The sequence below is a fragment of the Suricata suricatta genome, chromosome 8 (genome assembly GCF_006229205.1).
Source record: "Suricata suricatta isolate VVHF042 chromosome 8, meerkat_22Aug2017_6uvM2_HiC, whole genome shotgun sequence".
Lineage (NCBI taxonomy): Eukaryota > Metazoa > Chordata > Mammalia > Carnivora > Herpestidae > Suricata > Suricata suricatta.
The window spans coordinates 75,071,402-75,096,739 of NC_043707.1; positions in this window are offsets into that span (position 1 = coordinate 75,071,402).

A 25,338-nucleotide genomic window follows, 5' to 3' on the forward strand; every position below is an offset into this window, starting at 1 on the left:
GTCCATCACCTGATGAGTGGATCAAGAAGATGTGGTATATATACACAATGGAGTACTACATGGCAATGAGAGGGAATGACATATGGCCATTTGTAGCAAAGTGGATGGACCTCGAGGGTGTCATGCTAAGTGAAATAAGTCAGGCAGAGAAGGACAGATACCATATGTTTGCACTCATAGGTCTAGCAGGAGAACAGGAGAAACCTAATGGAGGACCAGGGGGAGGGGAAGAGGGAAAGAGAGTTGGGGAGAGAGAGGGATGCAAAACTTGAGAGACTATTGAATGCTGAGAACCAACTGAGGGCTGAAGGGGGAGAGGGAAAAAGAGGTGGTGGTGATGGAGGAGGGCACTGTGGGGAAGAGCACTGGCTGTTGTATGGAAACCAATTTGACAATAAACTATTAAAAAAATATATTGTGTTGCCTAATTTTTACCAATGGGAGTGCTTAATGGAAAAGTAGCTCCAAAAGAGACAAGAGGATTAGGCATTTATTTTTCCCCCTGATTCTGAATGCTGTTGTGCCCTGAGATGCTACAACCAGCTTGCTCCATGAGGGGGGATGATCTATGTTTTTGTGAAGAAAGAATAATGTTATTATTGAAATATCGCACGAGCAAGCCATTGAGGAATCCTCCCATCCTTTACTGCAAGATAATATATCCAATTGTTTAATGCCGTGATTCTCACAGTATGATTCTGAGGTCAGCAGCATCCACATCACCTGGGAACCCGTCAGAAATGCAAATTCCCAGACACCACCCCAAACCTGCTAAATTGGAAACTCTGGGTAAGTGATCTTGATGGCACTTTAAAGATGGATAACTACTGGTTTACATCATTTTGAGTTGCATTTTCTGTTATTTGTGACCAAAACTTTCTGTCTGATACAACACACAGTGGCAAGTAAAATAAAAATAAATGGTGATTATGAGATAAGAGAGATAAAGAAACATTGTGAAGAGCAGAAGTTAAGAAAAAACTATGACTTGGTGAACTTCCTCATACATAAATTATACCTCCCAAACACATACAAGAGGCCAAAACTGAGTTTATTCCTCAGAGTCTATGCTACATACTTGAAGCACCTCTGAGGCTGACAGCGGATTCATATGCTACAAATACCTCAGGATCTCAGCATCATCCCTGTTGTTGGATTCTTTATATAAGTAAATATTCATTACATTTATCATAGCCCCTACCTCCCAGGATTAAGACATCAAGAACAGAGAAATTAGTCTTGTCTTTATCTTCTCTTAGAAATCACTAAAAAATAATGAGCATAACTGAGGAAATAGAATTACAAATACCTTTTTCTTTCCAAAATTAAAGAACATTGTAACCCTCAACTCTGATATTTGCTGAATGACTGCCAAATGTAGCAAAGGAGGGACAGGTATGGGGAAACACCAAATAGGAAAGTGTGTAGATCCCAAATGAAGCCAACAGAGCATGGTTATTTTTTTTTCTCTCTCCTTTTTTTTTTTTTACATTTATTTATTTTTGAGAGACAGAGTCAGACAGAGCGTGAGTGCAGAGGGGAAGAGAGAAGGAAATACCAAGTTTGAAGGAGGTTCCAGGCTCCGAACAAGTATTCAGCACACAGCCCAATGTGGGGCTCAAACGCACAAACTGTGAGATCATGATCTGAGCTGAAGTGGAACACTTAACTGACTGACCCACCCAGATACCCTGAGCATAGTTATTTTTAAGTAAAATCTTCATCTGAGGAGCAAAAGCAATGATCTTCTTTAAAATATTTTCTGTTTTAAAACAGAAGAAATGGAATGCCCAGGCTGTGGGAAAATGCCATATGGTACCATGATGTATCAGGAATTCCACCAGGAAAGACACAAACATTATTTGGCATGATTGGAGAGATTGGAGACAGATTGGAGGAGAGGAACTTGGGATTTAAGAGTCTCCTGTAGCTTTATTGGCTCTGGAGAAGTCATGACTGAAATAAATCTCTCATACATCCAACAAAGTATCTTGGGTTTCCTTATGAACCAAGGTGAATTCTGACCACCCCACAGGATTACCATGATCCCTTTCTCACAAAAACTTCTTGCAAAAAGCCATGCCAGGAAGAATTCATTCAAACAATCAAAGTGAACCAGTACAGAATCTCCCCTCCCCCAAACACTAGAAAGTAATATATGAAGGCTAGAAACAACAACCAGAAAAAAAATAATAATAATCATAATGCCAAACAAGGTTTCAAAATTATCAAAATAGCCAAAAGAGTTCAAGGTAATGTATACAATGTAGGCCTTAAGGAAAATATATGATAGGTACAGATAAAAAGGAGCAGAAAGAGCTCAGGAAAGAAGTTGAGTAGAAAAAAAAATTGTTGAGGTGTCACTGATAACAATGCAAAGGAAAACATCATGCTAAACAGACAAAATAAGTAAATGCAGGTCAAGATTGAGAGGGGAGACGTGCTGTATATAGAAACAATGACTTTCAAAAGCAGTAGCAATGATTCGGATGGAAAAATATTTAAAATGTAATTCAAGAATATTTTCTAGAATTCTAAGACTAACCTACAGAGTAAAAGGGTATATCCATTGTCAAGGAAAACATGTATAGAATGATCAATGCTGAAACACAGACCATAAAGGTGTCATTCTTCTCTAAACAAAACAAAACAGAACAAAACAAAACAAAACAGAAAAGCCCTGTTAGGCCTCAGAAGTACAAAGTCAACACATTGCGTGAAGATTCAGGCCAGCCTCGGAGGCTTCTGCTCAACATTCTTCAACGGTAACTGAGACTGGAAAATGTGCACAATGTTTTCAGGGGAAAAGAAATATAACAACAAAAGCTTCATAATTAGTAAACTGTAGATGAAAACAAAGGCAGAAGACAGGCATTTTTACATGTGCAGGAATTCCACCTCCCAGGTGTCCTTCTTTAAGGAAACTACTGCAGTCAAGGAAAAGACTAATAAAGAAACTATGGGAAATGATTGGTTAGTACATTGAATTCAAACGACAGTGAGAATAAGACCAAATATTTATTTGATAAAATTAGTTATAAAAGCAAAAGAATATATCAGAAACCACAAAAATTAAGCAAATATATATGCTCAAAAATTCAACATGAAAGGAAGAAATAAGGTAATATAAGTATTTTATTTCTTGATTGTTAAGCTGGGAACTAAAATATATTTTTTAATTGATAATTATATAATAGAAATACAATTGTGTTTAAATATGTAAAGGTACAGAACAGACTAAGAAAAAAGCTGTTATATGTAAATTCAAATGGAAATACAAAGAAAAGATTGGGGAATTATGGCAATTTTGTAATTTTACAAATGGAGATTCAATAGTTACACCTAAAGGTGCAGAGCAATAAGTGTATTATATAAAATGATGGTATAAATGTAATCACTAAAACAACTGACAATAAAGATACAACTTACAATTTATCAGAAAGAATCTACACACAAGACAAAGCCAAGGAGAAAAACTGCCATATAATAATACAGAAAAAAAATCAAAGAAGTCATAAAAAGTGAAAGTATCATATAAAGGACTATGAAAGAACTAAGCCCAAACAAATCTGTCACCTCAAGAAATACAGATAGGCTAAGCACTCCTATTAAAAGAAAAAGAATCTCAGGATGAACAAAGCGTATAAAAACACAAACCAACACAAAATGTTTCAAAAAAATGAAGCTAACATGATAGGGTGACATACAAAGTAAAGGCAAAAGAAATAAGGCAGGATTAGCAATCGTAATATCAGACGAGGTTACATTCAGGCCCAAAACATAAAGAGTCAAAGGAAATCACAAAACTGAAAACTATTAAAAATCATAAGACTTGGGGAAATAAGGCTCTTCAGATTATCTATATATAAATGATATGACAATATGCCTAGAAAACCAAAGAGAATTAATGCAAAAACTAGCTTACAGAAGAAAGGAATTCATTAAGGTGGTGGGATTAAAATTAATATGTAAATATATATACTAATATATGCTTACTACATATTACTATACAAAATCATATATAGAGATATGTAAAATAATCAATTGAAGAGAAAAAGCATCTAAATAATAGCACAAAAATTAAACATTTAGGAAGAAGCTTAATAAGAAATGTGGGAAAAAAAAGAGAAAACCATAAAAACACTCCTGAAAACACGAAAGTAGACTGGAAAAAATTGAAAGCTTTCTCATCATTAGGAAAGATTACTTTTTGAGGCACCTGGGTGGCTCAGACAGTTAAGTGTCCAACTCTTGGTTTCGGCTCAGGTCATCATCTCATGGTAAATGAGTTCAAGCCCCAAACAGGGCTCTCTCTGTCTCTCTCTCTGCCACTCCCCAACTCACACTGTCTGTGTCTCTCTCAAAATAAACTTTTAAAAAAAGAAAGAAAAGATTACTTTTCAAATTTATTTTTTCCAAATAATAGAGACTTAAAATTATCTTAAAAATATGTCAACAGTTTTGTTTGGGTTTTTGTTTTGAAGCTAGAAAAGTTTATTCTAAAGTTCATTTGGGAAAAATAAATGCAAAATAAACTGGTAAAAAAGAAAAGCCTACTGCTACTAAACTCTCATTAGACTGACCAAATTTTAAACTAAGAAAACCAAAATTTAAGCAATTGAAATTCACATACATTAGATAAAAGAATGGCAGTTCCAACTAAACATTCACCTGATTTGTGCCCCCAAATTTTACTGCTGGGTATTTACTTAATATGTCCCCCGAATAGTTGATTTAACAGTGCTCATTACACCTTTATACATAATAGCCAAATATTAGAAACAATCCCTGTGTCCATCAGTAAAAACTGGTAACCCAAGTATGGTTATCTTTATATTTATAAAATGGAATACTATTCAGCAATTAAAATAAATAATTTACTCATACACACAACATGGATGACTATCAAAACATATTGCCAAATAACATAAATTTGAAACAAAAGTTTACATAGTATATGACTCAATTGTATGAACTCCAAGAACAGGCAAAACTAACTTATGGTGGGAAAAAATCTAAATAGCAATTCTCTTTAGAATATGACTGGGGATTTACTGGGAAACACAACTAGAGTACTTTACTGTATCACAAGGTATATGGATCTGTGAGAACTTAATGGATGCTACACTAAAGATTTATGCATTTCATTATATGAACATTTATTTTAAAGATAAGACTCTAAGCATACTTAATTCTATTTGATGTTATGGATACTCAAGTATTTGGGAGTATGATAGTGATATCTATAATTTACTTTGGAATGCATCCCAAAAATAAGACGGGCTGATGAATACACAGAGGGATGGACAGATGAATAAATATGTAATAAAGTAAGCTTAGAAGAAAATTAATATTATACTATGTGTAATGGTATATGAGTGCTCACTGTAAAATCTTTCAAATTTTCTAAACATTTGAAGTTTCTTCGTGATAAGATGACAAAATTTGGGGATGGGGGAGAAAAGAAGGGAAGGGCAGTAGCCTTATGAGAAGTGAGAACATATTATAATACTCTTAAAATTTAACAAGTAATGTGTTATTGTTGCAAGAATACATACGCCAGTAGAATAGAACAGACTATCTAGAAGTTGATTTACGCAGAGATGAAAGTTTATATATGATAAAGGTGACCTTTTAAATCATTGAAAAATAATTGACATTTTAACAAATGCTGCTGATGTATTAGATAACCATTTGGATAACAGATACGTTTGGGAACATACCACCAAACAATATGATGAATTCCAAATGGATAAGGAATGTATGTTAGGGCCCTCTAGAGAAACAGAATCAGTCGGGTATGTATATACACATAGAGGGAGATTTATTTTAAGGAACTAACTCATGCAGTTGTGGTGAGTAGTAAGTCCCAAATATGACGGGGTGGGCTGGCAGGCTGGAGATTTAGAGAAGAAGTGTATAATAAAGAACTGTCATTTTTTAATCTAATATATGTGAATTTCAATTGCTTAATTTTTGGTTTTCTTAGTTTTAAATTTTGGTCAATCAAGTGAGACTGCCCAAAAGGCAGTCAGCTGGGAATATTTCTTCTTGTTTTAGGAGAGCTCAGTCTGTTTTATTAATACCTTCAGCTGATTGGATGAAACATATCCACACTATGAAGGATAATCTGCTTTACTCAAAATTTAGTGATTGAGATGTTAATCTCTTCCCCAAAAACCTTCATAGAGCATCCAGAACAATGTCTAACCAAACGTCTGGGCATCCAGATGTAATACAAGTAAAATATAAGTCTGAGTATTTGAAACATTCTGCATGGCAAAAAACAAAACAAAACAGAAAAAAACAACAACAAAAGAACATTATAAACAAATTAAAAAAAAACAAGAAGAAAATGAACACTTGAATATATGTAAGAAATAAAGCAACAACCGTCCTGATATATAGAGAATTCCTAAAAATTGAGGAGACAATAGGCAAAACCAAAGAGTGAAAAGAATAAACAAATAGTAGAAGAAAAGTATAAAATTTGCCCTTACACATATAAAAATATTCAAACATAATGAGAGAAATTCACATTAAAACTAAACTGCAAAGATACAGTCTCTTATCTGTCAGATTGAACAAAATATTCAAAAGCTTGGGAATATATCTGCAAACTTTAGGTAAACAGATTCTCTTTATACTGTTGTAAAATGTGCAAAATGAGACAACTGCTATAAAGAATTTGGCAAGATCTAACAAAGCTCTATATTTGTTTACCTTTTTACTTAGAAATCTCACTTTTAGAAATTTTTTCTTAAAGGTATAACTCCAAAACTTTGGGAATAAACGATCTACACAATTTTTCATAGCTGTGTTATTTGTAATAAGGAATATTAGAAACAACCCAAATGTCTGATTATAGGAGAATGACTGAATGACTATGGTAAGGCACATGATGGAGTACTTGACAGATTTTTTTTAAAAGATCCTTATGAAAAGATGGTGTCACTTTCTACACACAGGTTTAGATTTAATTATAAATATAGATAAATGCCTTTTTTTAAATGAAATACAGGAAGGATATACTGAAATATAATAAATTGGTTACCTACAGGTATGTGTGGATATAGAAACATTAGGGAATTACTAAGACTATTCTTAGTGTATACCTATGTGTTAGCATCTGGTCAGGAAAACAGAAACCACAGAAATTATATTGATAATATAATTTAGGAGCTTGTCTAGATTAATGTTGGAAGAATGAAAAGGCACCAGAGAGGTGACATAGAGATTGTAACTCCCTGAAACCCCTCCTATCCAAAAAGCTGGGATAGAAGGAAGGAAACTGAAGAAGGAAATTTGTGAAGTTGGAACACAATTTCCTGAAGACAGGGCACTTCCCAGCCGGCGTTAGAACCTCAGGAGTCTGAGGACGAGCATCATGAAATCATGAAACTGGGACTCAGACCACTGAAAAAACAGGGTTCTTAGTGGCTAGTCTAAAAGTATTGGAATAAGTGATAAGACAAAACAACTATTTCTAGAAAGATCTCCCGCTGTCTGGATAAAGGGTTATTGCTGGAGAAACTCAGAAAGGAACAAGGAAACAAGAAGAAGCAAGTCCTTTCTCCATCTTCCTTCTTTGCTCTGGTCTCCTGTGACGCCCGGTGGTAGAACCTAACAGGACAATAGGTGGCAGAGGTGAAGTGCAGACAGTGCCAGAATCATAGAGAAGAACGTGAAGGGGGTATTTGGAACTGAGAGGCAGTAGCCGGCACAGCCCACTTCTTTGGCAACTCAACAGCCATACACACATTTCTATACACATGCTATACCCTATGTAACAAAGTAATAATTTGATAAAATGTATTAACATTTTATGTACCTAACCTTCATTCAAATATGAATCCTCTCTCTTTTTCCCCTAAAAGGGCAAACACAAAGTCTTCATAGACATACATTTCTGGACAATGTTAATTACTCCCAAAGGCAATCACAGTATACTTGAATATTAATTAACCTAAAGAAAAATAAATTGAAAATGAACCACCAACTATTCTTATATAAAATAATAAATGGAGAAGGGATTAAGGAAAAAATAAAATTTGAACAATGAAAGCATTTTATAGTTTCAAAAAGAAATCAACAAAGAGGTAATAAAACCAGCAAATGTAATTATACCAGGAGACAAATGGAGACAACCATATCAAATGGACAGTATGCTTACATAGGAATAGCAGAACTAATTAAATGTCTTTCTACCATTGTATTTCAGCTGTACACCCTGGATATATTCTAACTACAAAAACAGCAAAAATAGCTCCATCTTTACTCAGTGGGAATGTATTCTGCAAGGTTTTACTTAAGTCTTCTAATTAATAAGTGAAAGTTGATGATGATGAGAGAGAAGGAGGAAGAGATGATGATAGGTGATAGATGATAGACAGACAGACAGACAGAGATAGGGCTAAGGAGTAAATAGATCAATGTTACTTGGGAACCAGAGTTCTCACTGAGGAAAGAAGTATATGAAAGAAGGATGAGAAGAAGCTGGAGGTCCCTGCAAGAACATTCGCTTTTCATTTTTTGTTTATTTCCTGGTTCTGCTCAAAGGAAAGCCCTAGAAATAGAATCCCAGGAACAATGAACAAAGTAGCACCAGGCCTTGGCCTGTATATGCCATTTTGGTTTATAAATATCATTTGAAGACATAACATCACAGTTGTGGGCAAAGAAATAAAATACCTTTTTATACCTGAACGCAAACTATCAATGGATTTAAGAGGTTTCCACTGACTAAATTGGGGGAACAATAAGCATATAAAAATAAAATAATTTTAATAATAACATATCAAATTTTAAAAATCCATGAATTCTACCTCTTGCTCCCCCTCCCCCCAAGAAAGGCAGAGGAGAAAAAAGGAAAGAAGGAAGGTTCATCTTTATGGAAGACTTCCAGCTAATAAACAGAAGGAAAAATTCAAACACAGTATAATGCAAATGCCAAGGTAAAAATACATTTAGGCAAGGATTTCCAATGGATGTTAAAACCATTAGAGAAGGTTATTGAGAACATAAAATCCAAAGTTTTAAAGCTTTGATGAAACAGAATTCCCTACAGATTATGCATTAATTATTAAGGATAACAGATAGCTTACCAGTGAAGAAGTCTCATCAACACTACCTTAACTAAGTCACCAACTTAATATCATCTAGATGCTGCACTGAGAAGGACACAGTATCACATTTTTAGAATTATTTCCAAAAATGTTGAATATGAATGTACTCATGAGGAAACACTCACACAAACCCAGATTGTGTGACATTCCACAAAACAATTTTCTGAACTATTAAAAAATGTGATTAAAAAAGAGGAAAGTGGGGGAGAGCTGGTGTAAATTAAAGAGGACCGAAGAGACAAATGCAATCTGTGATCCTTGATGGAGTCTCAGTGAGAAAAAAGAGCTATAAAGACATTCCTAGGTCATCAGGGAAATTACAATATGGACTGTATATCAGATGGTTGTATAGTGTCAATGTTACATCCCTTGAGAGTGACAATATTATTATGACTATGCAGCAGAGTGTCCGTATTCTTGGAAAATATATGCTGATGTGTTTCAGGGTGATGCATCATAATTTCTGAAACATTCGGGAAGTTTAGCAATCTGCACGTGTATGTATCTATATGATGATAAATGTGGCAAATCAGCGAATTTAAGAGATGTCTATATGCCTGTTGGTTGTACTTTCATTCATCTTTTCACAGGCAACTCTAAGACTAGAACCGCCCTTCAAAATTCCGAGCTGGGCTAAGGTGACCAGGCTTTTATGTCCCTCCACCCATATTATCAGTCATCTGATGGGGACTGACCTAAAGAACACATGGCCTGAGCAGGGTCACTCTCCACCTGAGGCCGTCCCGGAAGGGGATTCCTGAAAGCTTTGGGTCTGCAGCACTCCCAGCAGCCTGGCTGCCAAGTGCCCCTTATAGGGGCATCTGGGCAGCACATCACAATGTCCACTCTGAACACTTCAAAATACACAAAGAAACTTCAGAAGTTATTGCCATAGGGGACGTTATTTCCCCAGCCAAAGAAAAACAGATGGGAAGGCGGATCCTCTGCCCCGATATGACTCTTGATAACACTCCACATTCTCTCCTAGTATTGTTATTGCTGCCAAGGATTTATTTTTGCAGCTATCCATTTAAGCCAACTTGTGTTTAGGTGATTCTAAAGAAAACAACGCTTTTCACCCTGAAATTATGTGCCTGGTGTAGCTGAAAGAAATATGGTAATACATAATCTTAACTGAAACCTAGTATAGCAATTTTCCTCTGAGAAGGTGAGGGTTACCCTTCAACGCCCTTACTCGCATAAGGAAACATCTCTAACTTGTATCAGCATATTTTCATTAAGTTCACATTGCCCTTCAAGGTGCAAAAGGGCTTTCATCTCTACGAAGGCAACAACTAATTAGAAATAAAGTTGCAAGAAAGGCACAGGCATTAAGCTGTAAGAATGGCACAGCCATTGCAGGCAAAGCATTCCAAAGGATCTAGAAAACACTTAGAAGTGCAAAATAGAAACCAGAAACTGGGCTCTTTCACATGAGACGTTTCAAAGGTGCAGTGGCCTTTTTGTTACAATTCTAACATTCATAAAGGATGGGGCTGGGGGGAGCACACTAATTAAAAGGCATTTCTTTTTTTCTGGTGGTTTAATGGGATGAAGTCTGTGAATTTCAGTTTGTGTAGGACAGTCACAACTGTGAGTGTTCTATTCTTTTACTCCTACAGCATAAACCATTATTTCATCTGGAAATTCCAAGTTCAACATTCAGAATACAACTATCAGTTGGTATCTGAGACCTGAAAATTAACTTACTGTTCATTGTAGATTTAGAGGTTGGAAATTACAAATGATATACAAGAAACTGCAAGACCATGAAAAGTACATGAAAATCTACTTCCAGGCTATGTGTCCAGTTTAAAGTTTTTACTTAGAAAAACAGCATAATGCCTGGCACATTATAGGCTTCCAATATGTATTTGTTGTATAAATTTTCAACAGAGAAAAAACAGAGAAAACCCTATCATTTTCAAGAAGTATAAAATAGTGTTACTGATTAAAATGCTTTACATGTTCTGAGAAATCTTAAAGGGTAGAATCTCATTAAGGGGACCTTAGTTAACTATTGATGTTTTATTCTTCATAAACTTCATCAAATAAATATTTGCCCAGCTTTTTGGATAATATTGCCCATCTTTGTTTAACAAAATGTAAGTTCTAAAAATCAACGAGCACACTGTCTGCTTCATATCTTGGTCCAGTGAGTTTTTGTGTTATTTTCTGGCCATGTGACTAGTTCAGAAGATGAAGGATTTGCAAATACATTTTTTCTTTTTTTCTTTTCCCCCAAACCCCATGGGATAGGAAAACACTTTCTGATTATTTTTCAGCCTGATATCAAAGGTACATAAGATCATACTTAGTAGTTGTCAAATTGAACCAATTTTCCCAGTTTACCTTTAAGTGTGTATTTATATAAATTGAAAAAAATATGTCCACATAGAGATAGAAAGGGAGAAAAAGGCAATAGATTAGAAAATTCCTACATATATCTATCTTGAAACAAGTGGCAAAAGCTCTCGAAAGGTTAATATTTGTGAGATATAGTTTTAATCACAAACTTTAGAACTACTGACTTTGACAAAACAGTCTGAGGGCTATTTGAGATATTACTATTTACTTTCTAAATTTATTTGGTACTGCCTTGACAGGACAGAAAAGATGAGTTGTTTGAACTTGAGTGTAAAAGTCTGTTTTCTATCAATTAAATCTGCTCCTGTCTACTCCCTCCCTTTAAAATGTTTCTCAGTATGGTACTTGTCCTGGTGCGTTTGATTTTATTTTGAAATGAAATATTTTTGTAGTTTGTTTTGTTTTGTTTTTTACTGCTTGAGGTATTCATTTTGAATCTCTGTGTCAGGAAATAGAAGTGTTATCTGTAAATGAGAAGCATATGCAAGAAACTCAGCCAATGTTGAATTTCAATGAACTTGGTGGTTCTAATGTCATGAAACTCTGTCAAATGTTAATAGAAATTATAGATAGAATTCTTAAGGAAGCTTTCAAATTACAGCCTCTTCTGTCAGCATTTGATAATAACCTAACATCTATGATATCTATCAAGATACTGAAGTATGATACTGAGCCCCTGAGGAAAAATCATGACATTCTTGGGTCAGTATAAAAACAACATGCATTTTAAGATTCAATCATTTCTAAATTTTCTATGTTTTTTATCTACTGCATGATAAATATGCAAAATTATGGGAAATTAAAATATACTTTCATCTGATATTTGGAAATACTTCTCATTAAAGTGATTGTATGTTTACTTAACTGTTCTCTCTTTTCACATGTCAAGAAAAAAATTAATATGAAAATTATATAGGCTTTTCTTTATCCAAATGTTCTAAATGGAAACACAATAAATGTTATTTAATAACTCAACCACAATGTTAAAATACATATTTTTTTAAAGTCTTTTCCACTTTATGTGTCAACCAACACCATTAGATTTCTGTAAAGACAAGTATGTAGTGTAGATAATGTTGCTTATCTTAAGTTAGTCTGGCTTTTTAAAACAATGCAAAAATCCGTGGAAATCAATAACCAGTGGTAGTGATGCCTTGGAATTCTTGCCACAGTTTGTAGAGTTCACAAGTCTGTCACTTTTACTTAACTAAAGCCAACCTCATCCTTCTTCCTGCTTCCGCTAATACCTCCTATATTTTTGAATATTCAAGGATGGAGAAGTAGAGCCATGAACAGAAATCAGGAAGCAATAATGATTCAAAGGAAACCAAGATGAAGGACTATCTTTATTCCTACCCTATTGGGCCCAATAGAAAATGATCTCCTGTCAGCTGATTGTGGTCCAAGTCATTACTTCCATCATTGTGAGGAAAGTTCTAGAATACAGAAGAGCTAACTTCAATAACAGGTGATAGAATCAAAGAGCCAACTTATTATGAACTGCACAACTGCTGGAGCAAAAGTGCTGTATCATCACAGTCTTAAATGTAGGGAAAGGGTTTTACAGCAATATATTCAGGCAAATTCACAAAGAAAATACGCTGTAAGGTGTAAGGTGGTCTCAGGTAAGTTCTGTTTACTGCTATCCTCTGTATGTACTGCTTCTAGAATAGTGCCTGAGATAGTTAATAGATGCTCAAAGAATGAATGCACCAAGGCTCAAGAATTACTGTGACCAGCTGATTGGGTCCCTTCCTTCCTCATAGGAATGATTCCAATGAATTCCAATTCTTCAGGTCAATTTCCTGAAGCCAAGCGTACAACCACAGTAAACATCCTGAGGTAGACACACTGTGTGTGTGTAACTATTACAAACAGGACATAACAGTGATGAATATCCCAGCCAAGAATACAAATCGGCATCTCCCGAAAGTGCTTTAAGCTACAGCTGTTAAAGTTATGCAACTTGAAGTCAAAGCATAGAACAATGTCATATTTAGAATTAAGTCACATTTCCCCAAATTTAAAGGTATTATTGGAGTTTAAAATTTCAAAACTCCATTACGAGTTAATAGGGATTTAGGTTTTAATCTTAGAACTACTTGGAACACTTGGAAAATTACTGCAACCAACATAATGATTAGTTTTCAGAAGACTGTAAGCTGAAAATCAAGTCACAGATTGAAATTTAAATCAAAGAGAATAAAAATGTTTAAGTACAATGGGAATAAATATTTGCAATGCGATTTATTTGGTAAATCACAATACAAATATAATTTACTACTTATTTGGAGAATTAAGACAAATTCACAACTAGGGTATTATTTGAATGAATTATATTTCTCATATCCATCAATAAGAAGGAAGGGATTGTCTTCTACTCATACCTCAAATGGCAATGCTCTCTACCTTTTATTTGTATGAGGTGTTTTTTGCTATCTTCACAGTTTACATTAATTTGATAATTTCTCTCACAGCTCTAACTCTTGCCCACATTTCTGAAGAGCTTCAAACTATTCTCATCCAAGAATGCGTTTGTGAGATTCAGGCCTATGTCTCTACCTAGATATCTCCATTTGGATGTTCTACAGGCTTTAAAGTCTTCATGTCAAAACTGATTGCATCATTGCCTGCCTAACCCCTAAATCCCAGTACTTCTACTGTATTTATCTCATGGTCAACTTAGTTACTCCAAATACTGCAAAGCCAACACCAAGCACTTTCCTTTCCTCACTCCCTCTACACAACTTAATCATCAATTCCTATCACTTCTACTCCCTGAAGTTCTCCTTAATTTATCCACTTCTGACTCAGACCATCCTTGTCCCTGGCCTGGCAGGCTGCCTTGCTCGGCTAACCTGTCTCTCTGCATCTGAGCTTGTCTTGTCACTAACCCCACCTCCATTCATCTCTCATCATGAAGCAAGAATGATCCTTAAGAAGGGCAAATCTGCTCACTGTAGCCCATTTGACAAAATCCTCAGCAGTTCCCCAGCACCCTAAGATTTATTAACTTAGACACACAGTCTGACATTCAAGCATTATATGATCTTTCTCACTCCTTTACTTCATTGACTAGACTTAAATCCTGTACTGTCTGTTATGGATGAACTGTGTCACCCCTACCCTCACCAAAATTCATATCTCTCGTTATTTGAACAAGATAATCAAGGTAAAACAATATCTTAAGAGTAGGGCTCTAATCCAATAGGACTCGTGTCCTTTTATAAGAAGAGGAGGAGACACCAGGAGTCCATGCAGACAGAGGTAAGGTCATGTGAGGACACATTTGCAAGCCAGAGAGAGAGGCCTCACAGAAACCAATCCTGGTGATTCCTTGATCTTGGACGTCCAGTCTCCACAACTAGTAAAAACTAGAATTTTGCTATTTAAGCCACTTAGTTTGTGGTATTCTTTTATGGTCACCCTAGCAAACTAATACACCCTTCTTCCATTCTAAGCCTAGAAATACCCGACTACCCCTTTTCTGCATCTTCTATGCCCTCCCCCTCACTGGTCAGGCTAATTCCTGCTGGTCTTTCATGACTCAGTGAAACTACTAATACACTTAACAAGTCTGACCCCTCCTCTAGGCAACACTGACTTAGTTGCTCCTTGTCTATTACAGACACTGTAGCTCCATATTGTTGTATTTAAATGGTCTAAATTTAAAATTCCTATCTGCAAATTATTTGCAAGCAGGGAATGTATTTGATACATTCTTTTATCTTCAGGGCCCAGAACAGGCACTCCTCATATCTGTTGAACAAATGAACGAACAGTATTCAGCACATAGTAGACGCTCAATAACCAAAAAATAAAAGGAAGGTAAGTATGTCAAAACTGTCACCAAAATGAAAGAGAGCTTTGATGGACTGTTGTTAAAGAGCTACAAGTACCTGCAAAAGTTCAGTAAATGAGCAAGTGGAGGAAAAATCAAGCACTTCAGTTTGGTGTCCAGACATATGAGCAGCACAAAATGCATAAATAATAGCAAAGCACAGATCAGAGAGCATATGTGGAAAAGAGTTAGACATAAGTAATTGTTCTACATCAGATAGTGTTGTGCATTTGTACAAGAGTGCAAATTTTATCTTCTTGATTTCTTTATCCTCTATATACACCTTTAGGAAAAATGGTTAGAAAATAAACCTTTTAAGATTTCATGAGATATTTCATGTTTGGTCCTTCTAATGGTTCTATTAAGTCTCTTCAAAGGGGCACTTTTGTGCCAGAGCAAACTTGAAAGAACAGAACATTTATTCCAAAAGCAATTTCCTTCCCCCGTTATTTTCTGTATTCCCTTGGCAGTGTTTTTCGACAGTTTTACTTGAATAAGAGCTTATTTGGTCCCAAACTAGTTTCTCCTGCTGCTTGAACCTATATTCAAGTCTCAGACCTTTGTGTGTGATCCCTGACCTGCTACCATGGAAATGATTACAATCACACAAGTACATATGTTATCATAAGATGAGCTCAGATATTTATAAAAAAAATTAAAGCAAACTCTGACAATTTTTTTAATTCATTGTGTTTCTTTCTTTTAGTCCATTCAAAGAAACTGAACAGTGTTTAAAATGGGACTTTTTATATTTACAGGAAGATGTTAAAAACAAAGTGACGATGGTGATGGTATCTACGATAACTGATAAGGATTCCTTTTAATTATATAAAATAATAAACGTGGCAACAGGATGGTTTAAAACAACCCTAGGAAGAAAGATGGATTAATTTCAATATCCTCATTTCATGGATAAGAAAACAGATTCAGAGATGTTGATTTCCTTAAAATTGTTAAGTTTTTCAGTGAGAAGAGGCATTACAGAAATGTCTGGTGCCAGTACCTTTGTTTTGATATAAGAAACCCTCCCAGATCAAACATCTAGCAAGTCGTGAGCCTCTGCCCTGACTGCTGTGTACAGAGATCCACGCAGGCAGCTGGGCTCTCCCAGTACATCAGCTCCACACCAGGATTCAAGCCGGTCTTAGGAAAGTTATGTTTATTAGAGCTTGGCCACTATTTGTAAGATCTGAAGCAACCATGTGGCCCCAAGTAGCCATGGGTGTCAGTAAAAGCAATCTTCCTGGAAAGTTTAGATAGCAATCAACAAAAAGAATCTGTGGAAGACTGAAGCCTTTGAGGGTCTTTTGAGGTGTATCTTGTGTCCCAATAACCAGTTTTCAGCAGTGCTTCTTGAGTCTTCTGGGTGCCCCTTTGGGAGGAGAGCACAGGAATTGCAGGTGCATGCTTCAATGTCTTCCAGCTTTGCATTTTCACCCTCCTCATTACCACTCCTACTGGAGGTTTCAAACAAGTTTGTAGGAAAGGAAAATGAGCTCTTCATTAGAAAATGGTCATAAGTTCATGGTTTCTGAAAGCCCTCTGAATGCAATCAAGTTCCGCAAGCCTCCAAGGAATACAGTAGTTCTCCCTTATTCATGGTTTCACTTTCCTTGGTTTCAGTCACCTGTGGTCAGTTGCTGTCAAAGGAAGCAGACGATCCTCCTTCTGACATATGACCAGAAGGTCAATAGCAGCACAAGGCCTACCTCATTCACCTCACTTCATCCCATCATATAGGCATCCCACGTTATCACGAGAAGAGGAGAGTACAGTACAATCATTTTGAGAGAGAGAGAGAGAGAGAGAGAGGGAGGGAGACCATGTTCATTTAATTTTTTTCTACAGTATTATTGTAATCACTTTCTTTTATTAGTAGTACTTGTTGCTAATCTCTTACTGTGTCTGATTTATAAATTAAACCTTATCATAGGTTTGTATACGTAAGAGAAAAAACAGTATATATAATGTTCAGTATTATCTGCAATTTCAGGCATCTATTGGAAGGCTTGGACCATATCCCCCACAGACACATGGGGACTACTGTACTTTTATGTATTCACAAAAGTATTTTAAAATATACCTGGCAGAAATAGTGTGATTTTTAAAAATTAGGTATATGTTTTCCACACAAGGAGCTATACAACTTGCTGCTGTTTAAAACCAAATTCCAAATCTGTTGTTTTGCTCAAATCCCAACTGTAACTTTATTAGTTTTTCATTTTTTTAATGTTTATTTAGTTTTGAGAGAGAAAGACAGAGTGTGAGTGGGGGAAGAACAGAGAGAGAGGGTGAGAAAGAATCCGAAGCAGGCTTGGGACTGTGAGCTGTCAACACAAGGCTCAAACCCACCAACTGTGAGATGGTGAGGTGAGCCAAAGTTGGGTGCTTAACAGACTGAGCCACCCAGGCGCCCCTGCCCATAACTTCATCCTAATGTTAGGAATCTTCCAGTCACGCAGAGCTTTCCATCAAGGGCAGCAAATCTACCAGTGCATTCCTTTCCTGGTATACCTCAAGGTTCTTAGGTTGCTCTAGGACATTTCCAGATCATTTCTCTTTCTAACCAATCACATAAGCCAAAGTAGCTTGGATCTCATCAGGCAGGAAGTAATTACCATTTGGTTCCAGACATATACTTTGCATTTCACCCAGCAGATTCCACGCACCCCCTAGCCGTGGATTCTGTGAAGGAAATGGAGACATTTTCTGTACTTCCAGCTCCATGGTAACACTATCTTTATGAAAAAAAACCACACAGGTACTATTCAGTGCAAGATTCTAGATCCTCTACCATACTTTCCCAAAGTCAGCCTCAGCCTTGGAATATCCTTCCCCAAATCACCCTTCCTACAGCATTTCCTCCTCCCTTCTTTTTTCAGCCCCTTGAAATAGTGTTGCTAATGTCTGCTCTCCGAATGGTGTTTTAAGGTTGCAGTCCCAAGATGCTCAAGCTAAAATTCCTGGGGCAAAGAACATTTATAGTTCAGCACATGTTTTCATAGTCAATGGGAAAAATTTCTCCCTCTCCTCCTAATGGACTTTCTTTAGTAATATGCTTCATGGCACCCCTGGATGTGTGTGGAGACTGACGTTGCCAGAATATTTCTTTTTTACAGCTTTTGTTGCTTTGACAGCTTTGATTTTATGGCAACTTTAATCATGTGTGTCCTATTCCTTCACCTCTGGCATTTTGCAAATATTCCATTTTTCTATCGCTGCTACCATAACTGCCTTCAACAAACTGTGATTCATCAAACTGTTTTCCCCTATGTCCTTCTACTGCATCCACATCGGAAACCCCCACAGGGAACTGCATCCAGCAAACAAGGTGATGCTAAATGCTCATGAATGGGAAAATCTATTAATTAAAAAGGGGAGGAGAGAGGAAAGAGGAAGGAAGAAAAATTACATGTCTAAGTTAACGCAGCCCCAAGACACCACCGGCAGTAACTTACACGCTGACACTTTAAACAGGCTTTATGAGTCTGTTTACTCTATTCACGACTACTCATGAAAAAAATGTGCTATCAAGTATAACAACACAATGTACATGTGTTATCTTAAAGATACAGTGAGTCAATAAATCATACCTGAGCTTTAACAATATTATATTTCCCTTTCTTGTATATTCATAGAATAATGGAAGTGGGAATGAAACAGATCTAGAGATGGAAAAGACCAAATAGGTTATCCATTCAATCTTGCTCTGACCGAGGATCAGTCTAGAGCAATAATACATCTTAGGTTTTGTCACCTGGAAATTAGTGTCTTCTCTGTGTCATAGCTTTCGACTGTTTTACCTAGCGGTTTATTTCTGAGAAAGGAGAGTTCTTAGACTCTAGTTTTTCTCCCTTAAAGCCAGAACTTAAATTTGACTTTGTTAATTTTCTCTTCCTCTCTCTCATTCAAATTCCCTGGGTTCTGCATAAAATTTTCTCTGCTGTGTGTACTTATACTCTCTTAATATTTTCTGCCTATTGCACTTCTAGGTTTGTGATGAATTTGTCCTACTTTGCATTTAAAACATACTTAGTGGTAAGCTCTGTTCTTGCTCTAAGGCAGTGTGGTCCATATTTAGGATTCTTATTTTCTTGAAAATATTGGCATTGTTTTCAAATTCCATTAAAATGCTATTGGCTCCCCTTTATAGATCATTAAAGATTTTTTCACTGCGAGTGAAGTTAATGCTACAGTTTACTAACTGCCTCTTCAAATTGATCAATTCATGCCATTTTAAAGCATTGTGATGTTTTGTTTACAAAGCTAAGGCAGTTTTCAAGTTGTTGGATTTGAGGCCACTCAAAAAAAGGGGAAAAAAGGAGATATCATGCTACAAAATACTTTACAGAAGTCATCATTATTATCAAAAGTATATAATATCTAGTATATTCAAGAGTGTATCATGATGCAAAAAATATAGATTGTAAATGCAGATAGTTCATTCACTTTTTATCTCCAGATCAGGCATAAAGTAGCTAGCTATTTAATAAATACACACAGAACTAAATGTGTATTTTTAGATAGTCCATTATTTGTTTAGAGACAAATAATTTCAAGTGTGCTCATTTTGCCATATAAAAATTAGTCATAACTTCACAAATATGAAATCAAGGGTTAGAAGATGCCTGTGTAGATGTCCAGAAGTTGTGCTGTTCAATTTACACGTATTAGGTCTAAACCTTGCAAGATCCCTGCAAGTCAAAGCAGCAAACTAAGGTACAGGAAGATAACTTGCCTAAGATCACAAGAAAGATTAGGAGACACAGACAGAATTCGAATGCAGTTGTGTCTCCCTGAATCAGGCAGGGTGGGCAGAATGTGAACCGAAAGAAAAGATCAGAGCTAGGAGTCAAATGAGGGAGCTCTGTCTGCGTCCACAGTGGTGCAGAAGCATGAGACAGTCTGGTACATACTGGAAACATGATAAGTTAAAGATAGGTATGAATGGAGCTGCAGTGATTACAGTGGGAGAAATAAATAAATGGAAGCTTGGTCATAAAGACCTTGCTCTTTGCTGCCAAAAAGAGTTTAGAGTTCATCTTATTGGGAAACAGAGCCATTAAACACTTTAAGCAAAGACTGCTGGTTGGTAGCATCAAGAACTGATTTGAAGAGAGTAAGGAGAGATAACCTGCTAAGAGTGATTATGCAATAGTCCAGGTAAAGGATGAGGAAGCATTGCGTTAAGACAGTGACTTTGATAACAGAAATAATGAGTAATGTTAATTAATTCATTTGTGGAGGGGAAATGAGTGAAAGGAAACCAGTTTACTGCTGAGTATATGGTGACACCCTCCACTGATACAAATGTAGAACCCAGAAATTCTTACAGAACAAAACATACATACATAGTAAATTACATATATATACATATTTATATATACCTATATATATGAGGGTGGGAACATGAAGGGGAAGGAAGGGATGAGCTGGATGAGTTTGTTTAGAGATTTTAAGTCCAATTTGGTACATGTTGAGTCTGTTGGATACGTCTAGTCCAGCAGAATACTGATGGTTGGAAGATTGTAGGATTGACTGCAATCAGTCACAAAATATTTAAACCATTGTGTGCTCAACTGTGAGGATTTTCTAAAATATGTATGCCCAGGCCTATTCTTAGATATCATGATTCAGTATTTCTGAGGTAAAGCTTAGGCTAAAAAACAAACCAATTATAATAACAAAACACTGCCCAGCCCTAACAAACACATCTGTAGGATTTCCACTGGATAGACCCTCAAAGTCTCTACATGATCCCTGTTTCACTGTTTTTTTTAATGTTTCTCTTTGAGAGAGAAAGAGAGAGAGAGAGAGAGAGAGAGAGAGAGAGAGGGAGAAAGCCAGAGAAAGGCAGAGAGAGAGGAAGGTTCCAGAGTGGGCTCTGTGATGATAGCAGAGAGCCCATGAGAGGCAGAGAGCCTGATGTGGGGCTCAAACTCATGAGCTATGAGATCATGACCTGAGCTGAAGTCAGATGCTTAACTGACTGAGCCACCCAGGTGCCCTCACTGTGTTTATACTAGTAGAAGGAGTAGGACTAGTAGCAGTGGTAATAGTGTGTTACAAACTATGGATCACAAACCATTGGTTGCTCATAAAATCAATTTAATAAGTTGCAACAAATGTTTTAGTGAAATTTAACAAAAAATATCAGAACTAATTGCCCATTGAAGAATAAATATGTTTAATAGTTTTATATCTATTTTCTATATTTCTATTTGTGTAGATGTGTAGACTGTGTGTGCATGTGTGCGTGTACACATGTATTAGTTTATAATGTAAAATTGTTTTTTCTTTCACAATCAAAAAGTTTCAAACCCACTGTTGTCCATGACAAAAGGAATTGAAGCTAAATGTTACAATTTTTTTTAATGTCAAGGTGGTCAAATCTTATGACGAAAACTGAGCCAGATATGAGATGTGATTCTATTTCTAGCTTTGTTACCTATATAATGTTGGTTCTGTGAAAATCAAGATTCCCAAATGGTTTTATTTGTAAACAAGAAATATCATAGCACTTGTAAACCACCTCACTAGTATTGATTTAGTAAGACCACTTATGTCAAGTGCTTTTAAGACTCAGAGAAACAGACTAATAACTTTTGAATTTTATGTTATTGTTTATAATGAACCTTCATGGATACAATCATTTTGGCTCACAAAGGAAGTCTATTGGATAGGTAGCAAAGGTTGCTTTATCCATATTTTACAAATGAGGAAATCAATCTCAAAGACGTTAAATGTACCTAGGTAATCACAACATTAACACTTCTCAAATATTAATAGATATTTCTGAGAAAAAAAGACTGCTTCCATTTGTATTCAATAATCACATTAATCAACGCCTCCACAGCTAATGATATCAAGACATTTTTCCTCCATCACCCACTGAAGCCAATATTGTAGACATATCCTCTAACCCTATTTTGCTAAGAAAATATATTTCCTTCATATTTTTGTTCAGTTCTTACAAGATAGATTAATGGCTGCCTACCCATAATTTCCTCATTCTTATTTGCTAAGGAGTCCCCAGTCTTATCCATGTACCTATACCTCAAAAATATGTTTTGGGTGCCTGGGTGGCTCAGTTGATTAAGCGTCCAGCTTCGGCTCAGGTCATGATCTCACGGTTCGTGGGTTTGAACCCCGCTTCGGGCTCTGTGCTGACAGCTAGCTCAGAGCCTGGAGCCTGGTTCAGATTCTGTATCTCCCTCTCTCTCTGATCCTCCCCTGCTCGCACTGTCTCTCTCTGTCTCCCAAAAATAAATTTAAAAAACATTAAAAAAATTTTTTTAAAATATATGTTTTTGTTCCCAGCTCAGGAGCAAATCCTGAGCAGTTTAAATATCAAGTTTATACAATTCTCCTTAACAATGATTGGCTCACAAATGGACATATGACCCATTCTGGACAATGAGCTATAAAGAAAGGTCTCCTAAATCACAGTGGAGGGACTTAATAGTAAGAATCACAAAGAAGAGACTGTTATTTTACTCCTTTTGATGCTCACATAACTGAATGCCTACTAGAACTGCAGCACCCATACTGGGACCATAGAGCAGCTGGCCTGAGGACCCTGCAGTTCCCTCAGATTGTGGCAGTGGGAAGATGCAAAGAACCTTAATCTCTGATGACACTGTTGAGCTGCTTAACCACTTGGCTTTGGAGTCATCTTGCATCTCAATGACTTACATGTAAAAGTGACAAACTTTCTCTAGAGTTAAGAATTTTGAGATATGTTTTTGGTACTTACAGCCAAACACCATCCTAATGAGTAAAAACCCCCGTACGTTTGGTCTATAAAGGAACCTTTTGAGATTAAATACTTTAAGTTTCCACCTAACTGATTTTTTATCACTTTAACAATAATTTACAGTAATTCAGAAATATTCTATTTTTTTAATCAAGCTAATCTAAAATACTATTCTATAGCTATTATATTTATTTATTGAGAGACTATTTCAAGATTTTTTATATATTTAGAGAATCCAATGTTTTTATAAACCATTCAAAAACACACTGGATAAATAATGACATCCAATGTATAAAATAAATTCATATGCTAATAATATATACAAAGTGTTTAATTTTGAAAATAATTAGTTGACTCATTTCATAATTCTTTGACTTACTACCTGTGTGTAACGTGGTGTATGTGTGTACAGTAACCTAGCCAATAGACATAAAGGAAATATGAATGGCCTCTGAATACATCTAACACTTTTTAAATTTTTATTCAAAACTGTTTATGTGTGTTTATGCATACTTTCCTCGGTAGACTATCCACAGCATTTATGAGAAAATTACTCTTTTTTTACTATTTTTGAATCAGATTGACACAAGCCAACAACCGTTCATTCAAATAACGAAGAACTGGATCTCTGATTTGCCACTTCATATGAGCATAACTCACACATAGATTACATACAAGGCTATACCACTTGGTAGAGTCTGAAAAGTACTAAAATCATTCGATGCTTTTTCAGAAAGGAAGACATAAATTAGACAATTGGATTTTTGGTTCTGCACCATTTCATCCACAGCAATATAGAGTGGTTTAATTTTCTTTCCAATACTCAATAAAATAAGCATATGAAAAATGTAGAAAAAATCATTGGAATGGTACAGTATTCAGAAAGTTATACTACTAAACTTTGGAAGAATAAACATAACACATTTATCATGGTGTCTACCATTCAAGGTTTATCTCTGAAAACTACATCACACTCCCTACTTCATCCATACTTAGGCACTAGATATAAAGAAAATACTCTTCTCTCTAGAATTAAAACCTCCACTTCTCTGTGTATCTGACCATACCATTCCCTTTTCTACAATGTTCTCTCCTTTCTTCTTCACTTGTTGCCTGGCATATGTCCATTACTCAGTACTTGTTCCAGAACCATCTCTGCTGAAAAGAACCCCCTAGGAAGAATACATGGCACTCCCTCCTCTTTGCTCTCATAAGACCCCATGCACTCATTCAATAAAAATTTATCTAATGCCTCTAAGCACTGGGAATACAGGCAGTGATCAAAATAGCATTCTTGCTCTTATAGACATAAAATTTTAGTGGGAGTTAGATAGATAGTAAGCAAATAAGCACATAATAAATAGAAGAGGTAGTAAGTTCTCTGAAGAAAAAGAAATTAGGGTAAGAAAGACTGTGAGGGGTAGAAGACAACTGTTGTAGGTAAGATGGAGAGAAAAATCCTCCAATACAGTGGGGCATTTGAGCAAATCTCAAAATTAAATGAGAAGGATAGTGACTACTTAGAAGAAGAGTATCCAAGGAAGAAGGGGCAGTGAACGCACAGGCTTGGAGGTAAAAGCATACTTGGAAGGTTTAAAGAAAAAAGAAGCAACAGAGGTAGTGGAAAGGGTGAGAGAAATGGGATGTAAGGTCAAAAAAGCAGCCTGATACCAAATCTTGTAAGCTCTGCCAAGGACTTGCAGCTTGTAGGTTAGTAAGATTAAAGCATTGGGAAATTCTGAGCAAGACGTGACTTGACCTTATTTCTAAAATCTCACTAGAGCTGCTTTGAGTAGAGCACATACTTGACGGTGAGAAAGTAAAGAGACATAAGAGAGGCTACTGCGGTGATCCACATGGAAACTGGGGGTGGGAGCTTGTCCTGGGACGGCTGCAGAGGCAGAGAAGGGAAAACTACGAACACTGGCAACTCTTAAGGGAGTTTGTTTAGCAGAGAAAAGAGAAATGGTTACTTCACAGGAGAGGGTAGTAAAGGCAATGGATAAATATCGTTACAATATATTAGAACATGCATTACACCAAGGGGAAAGATCCAGGTAAGAGGAAAACGTTGGTGATGTGGAGTTGAGAGGGGCTAATTGCTATGTCCTTTAGTAAGAGAGAGAGGTAGGATCCAGGATGCAAAAAAATGAGATGGCCTTTGTGGACCAGGGGCAGATAGTTCAACTACTGTAGTGGACAGAGACGCAGAATACTTGAGTGCAGTACAAGTGGGATAGTAGACTTTG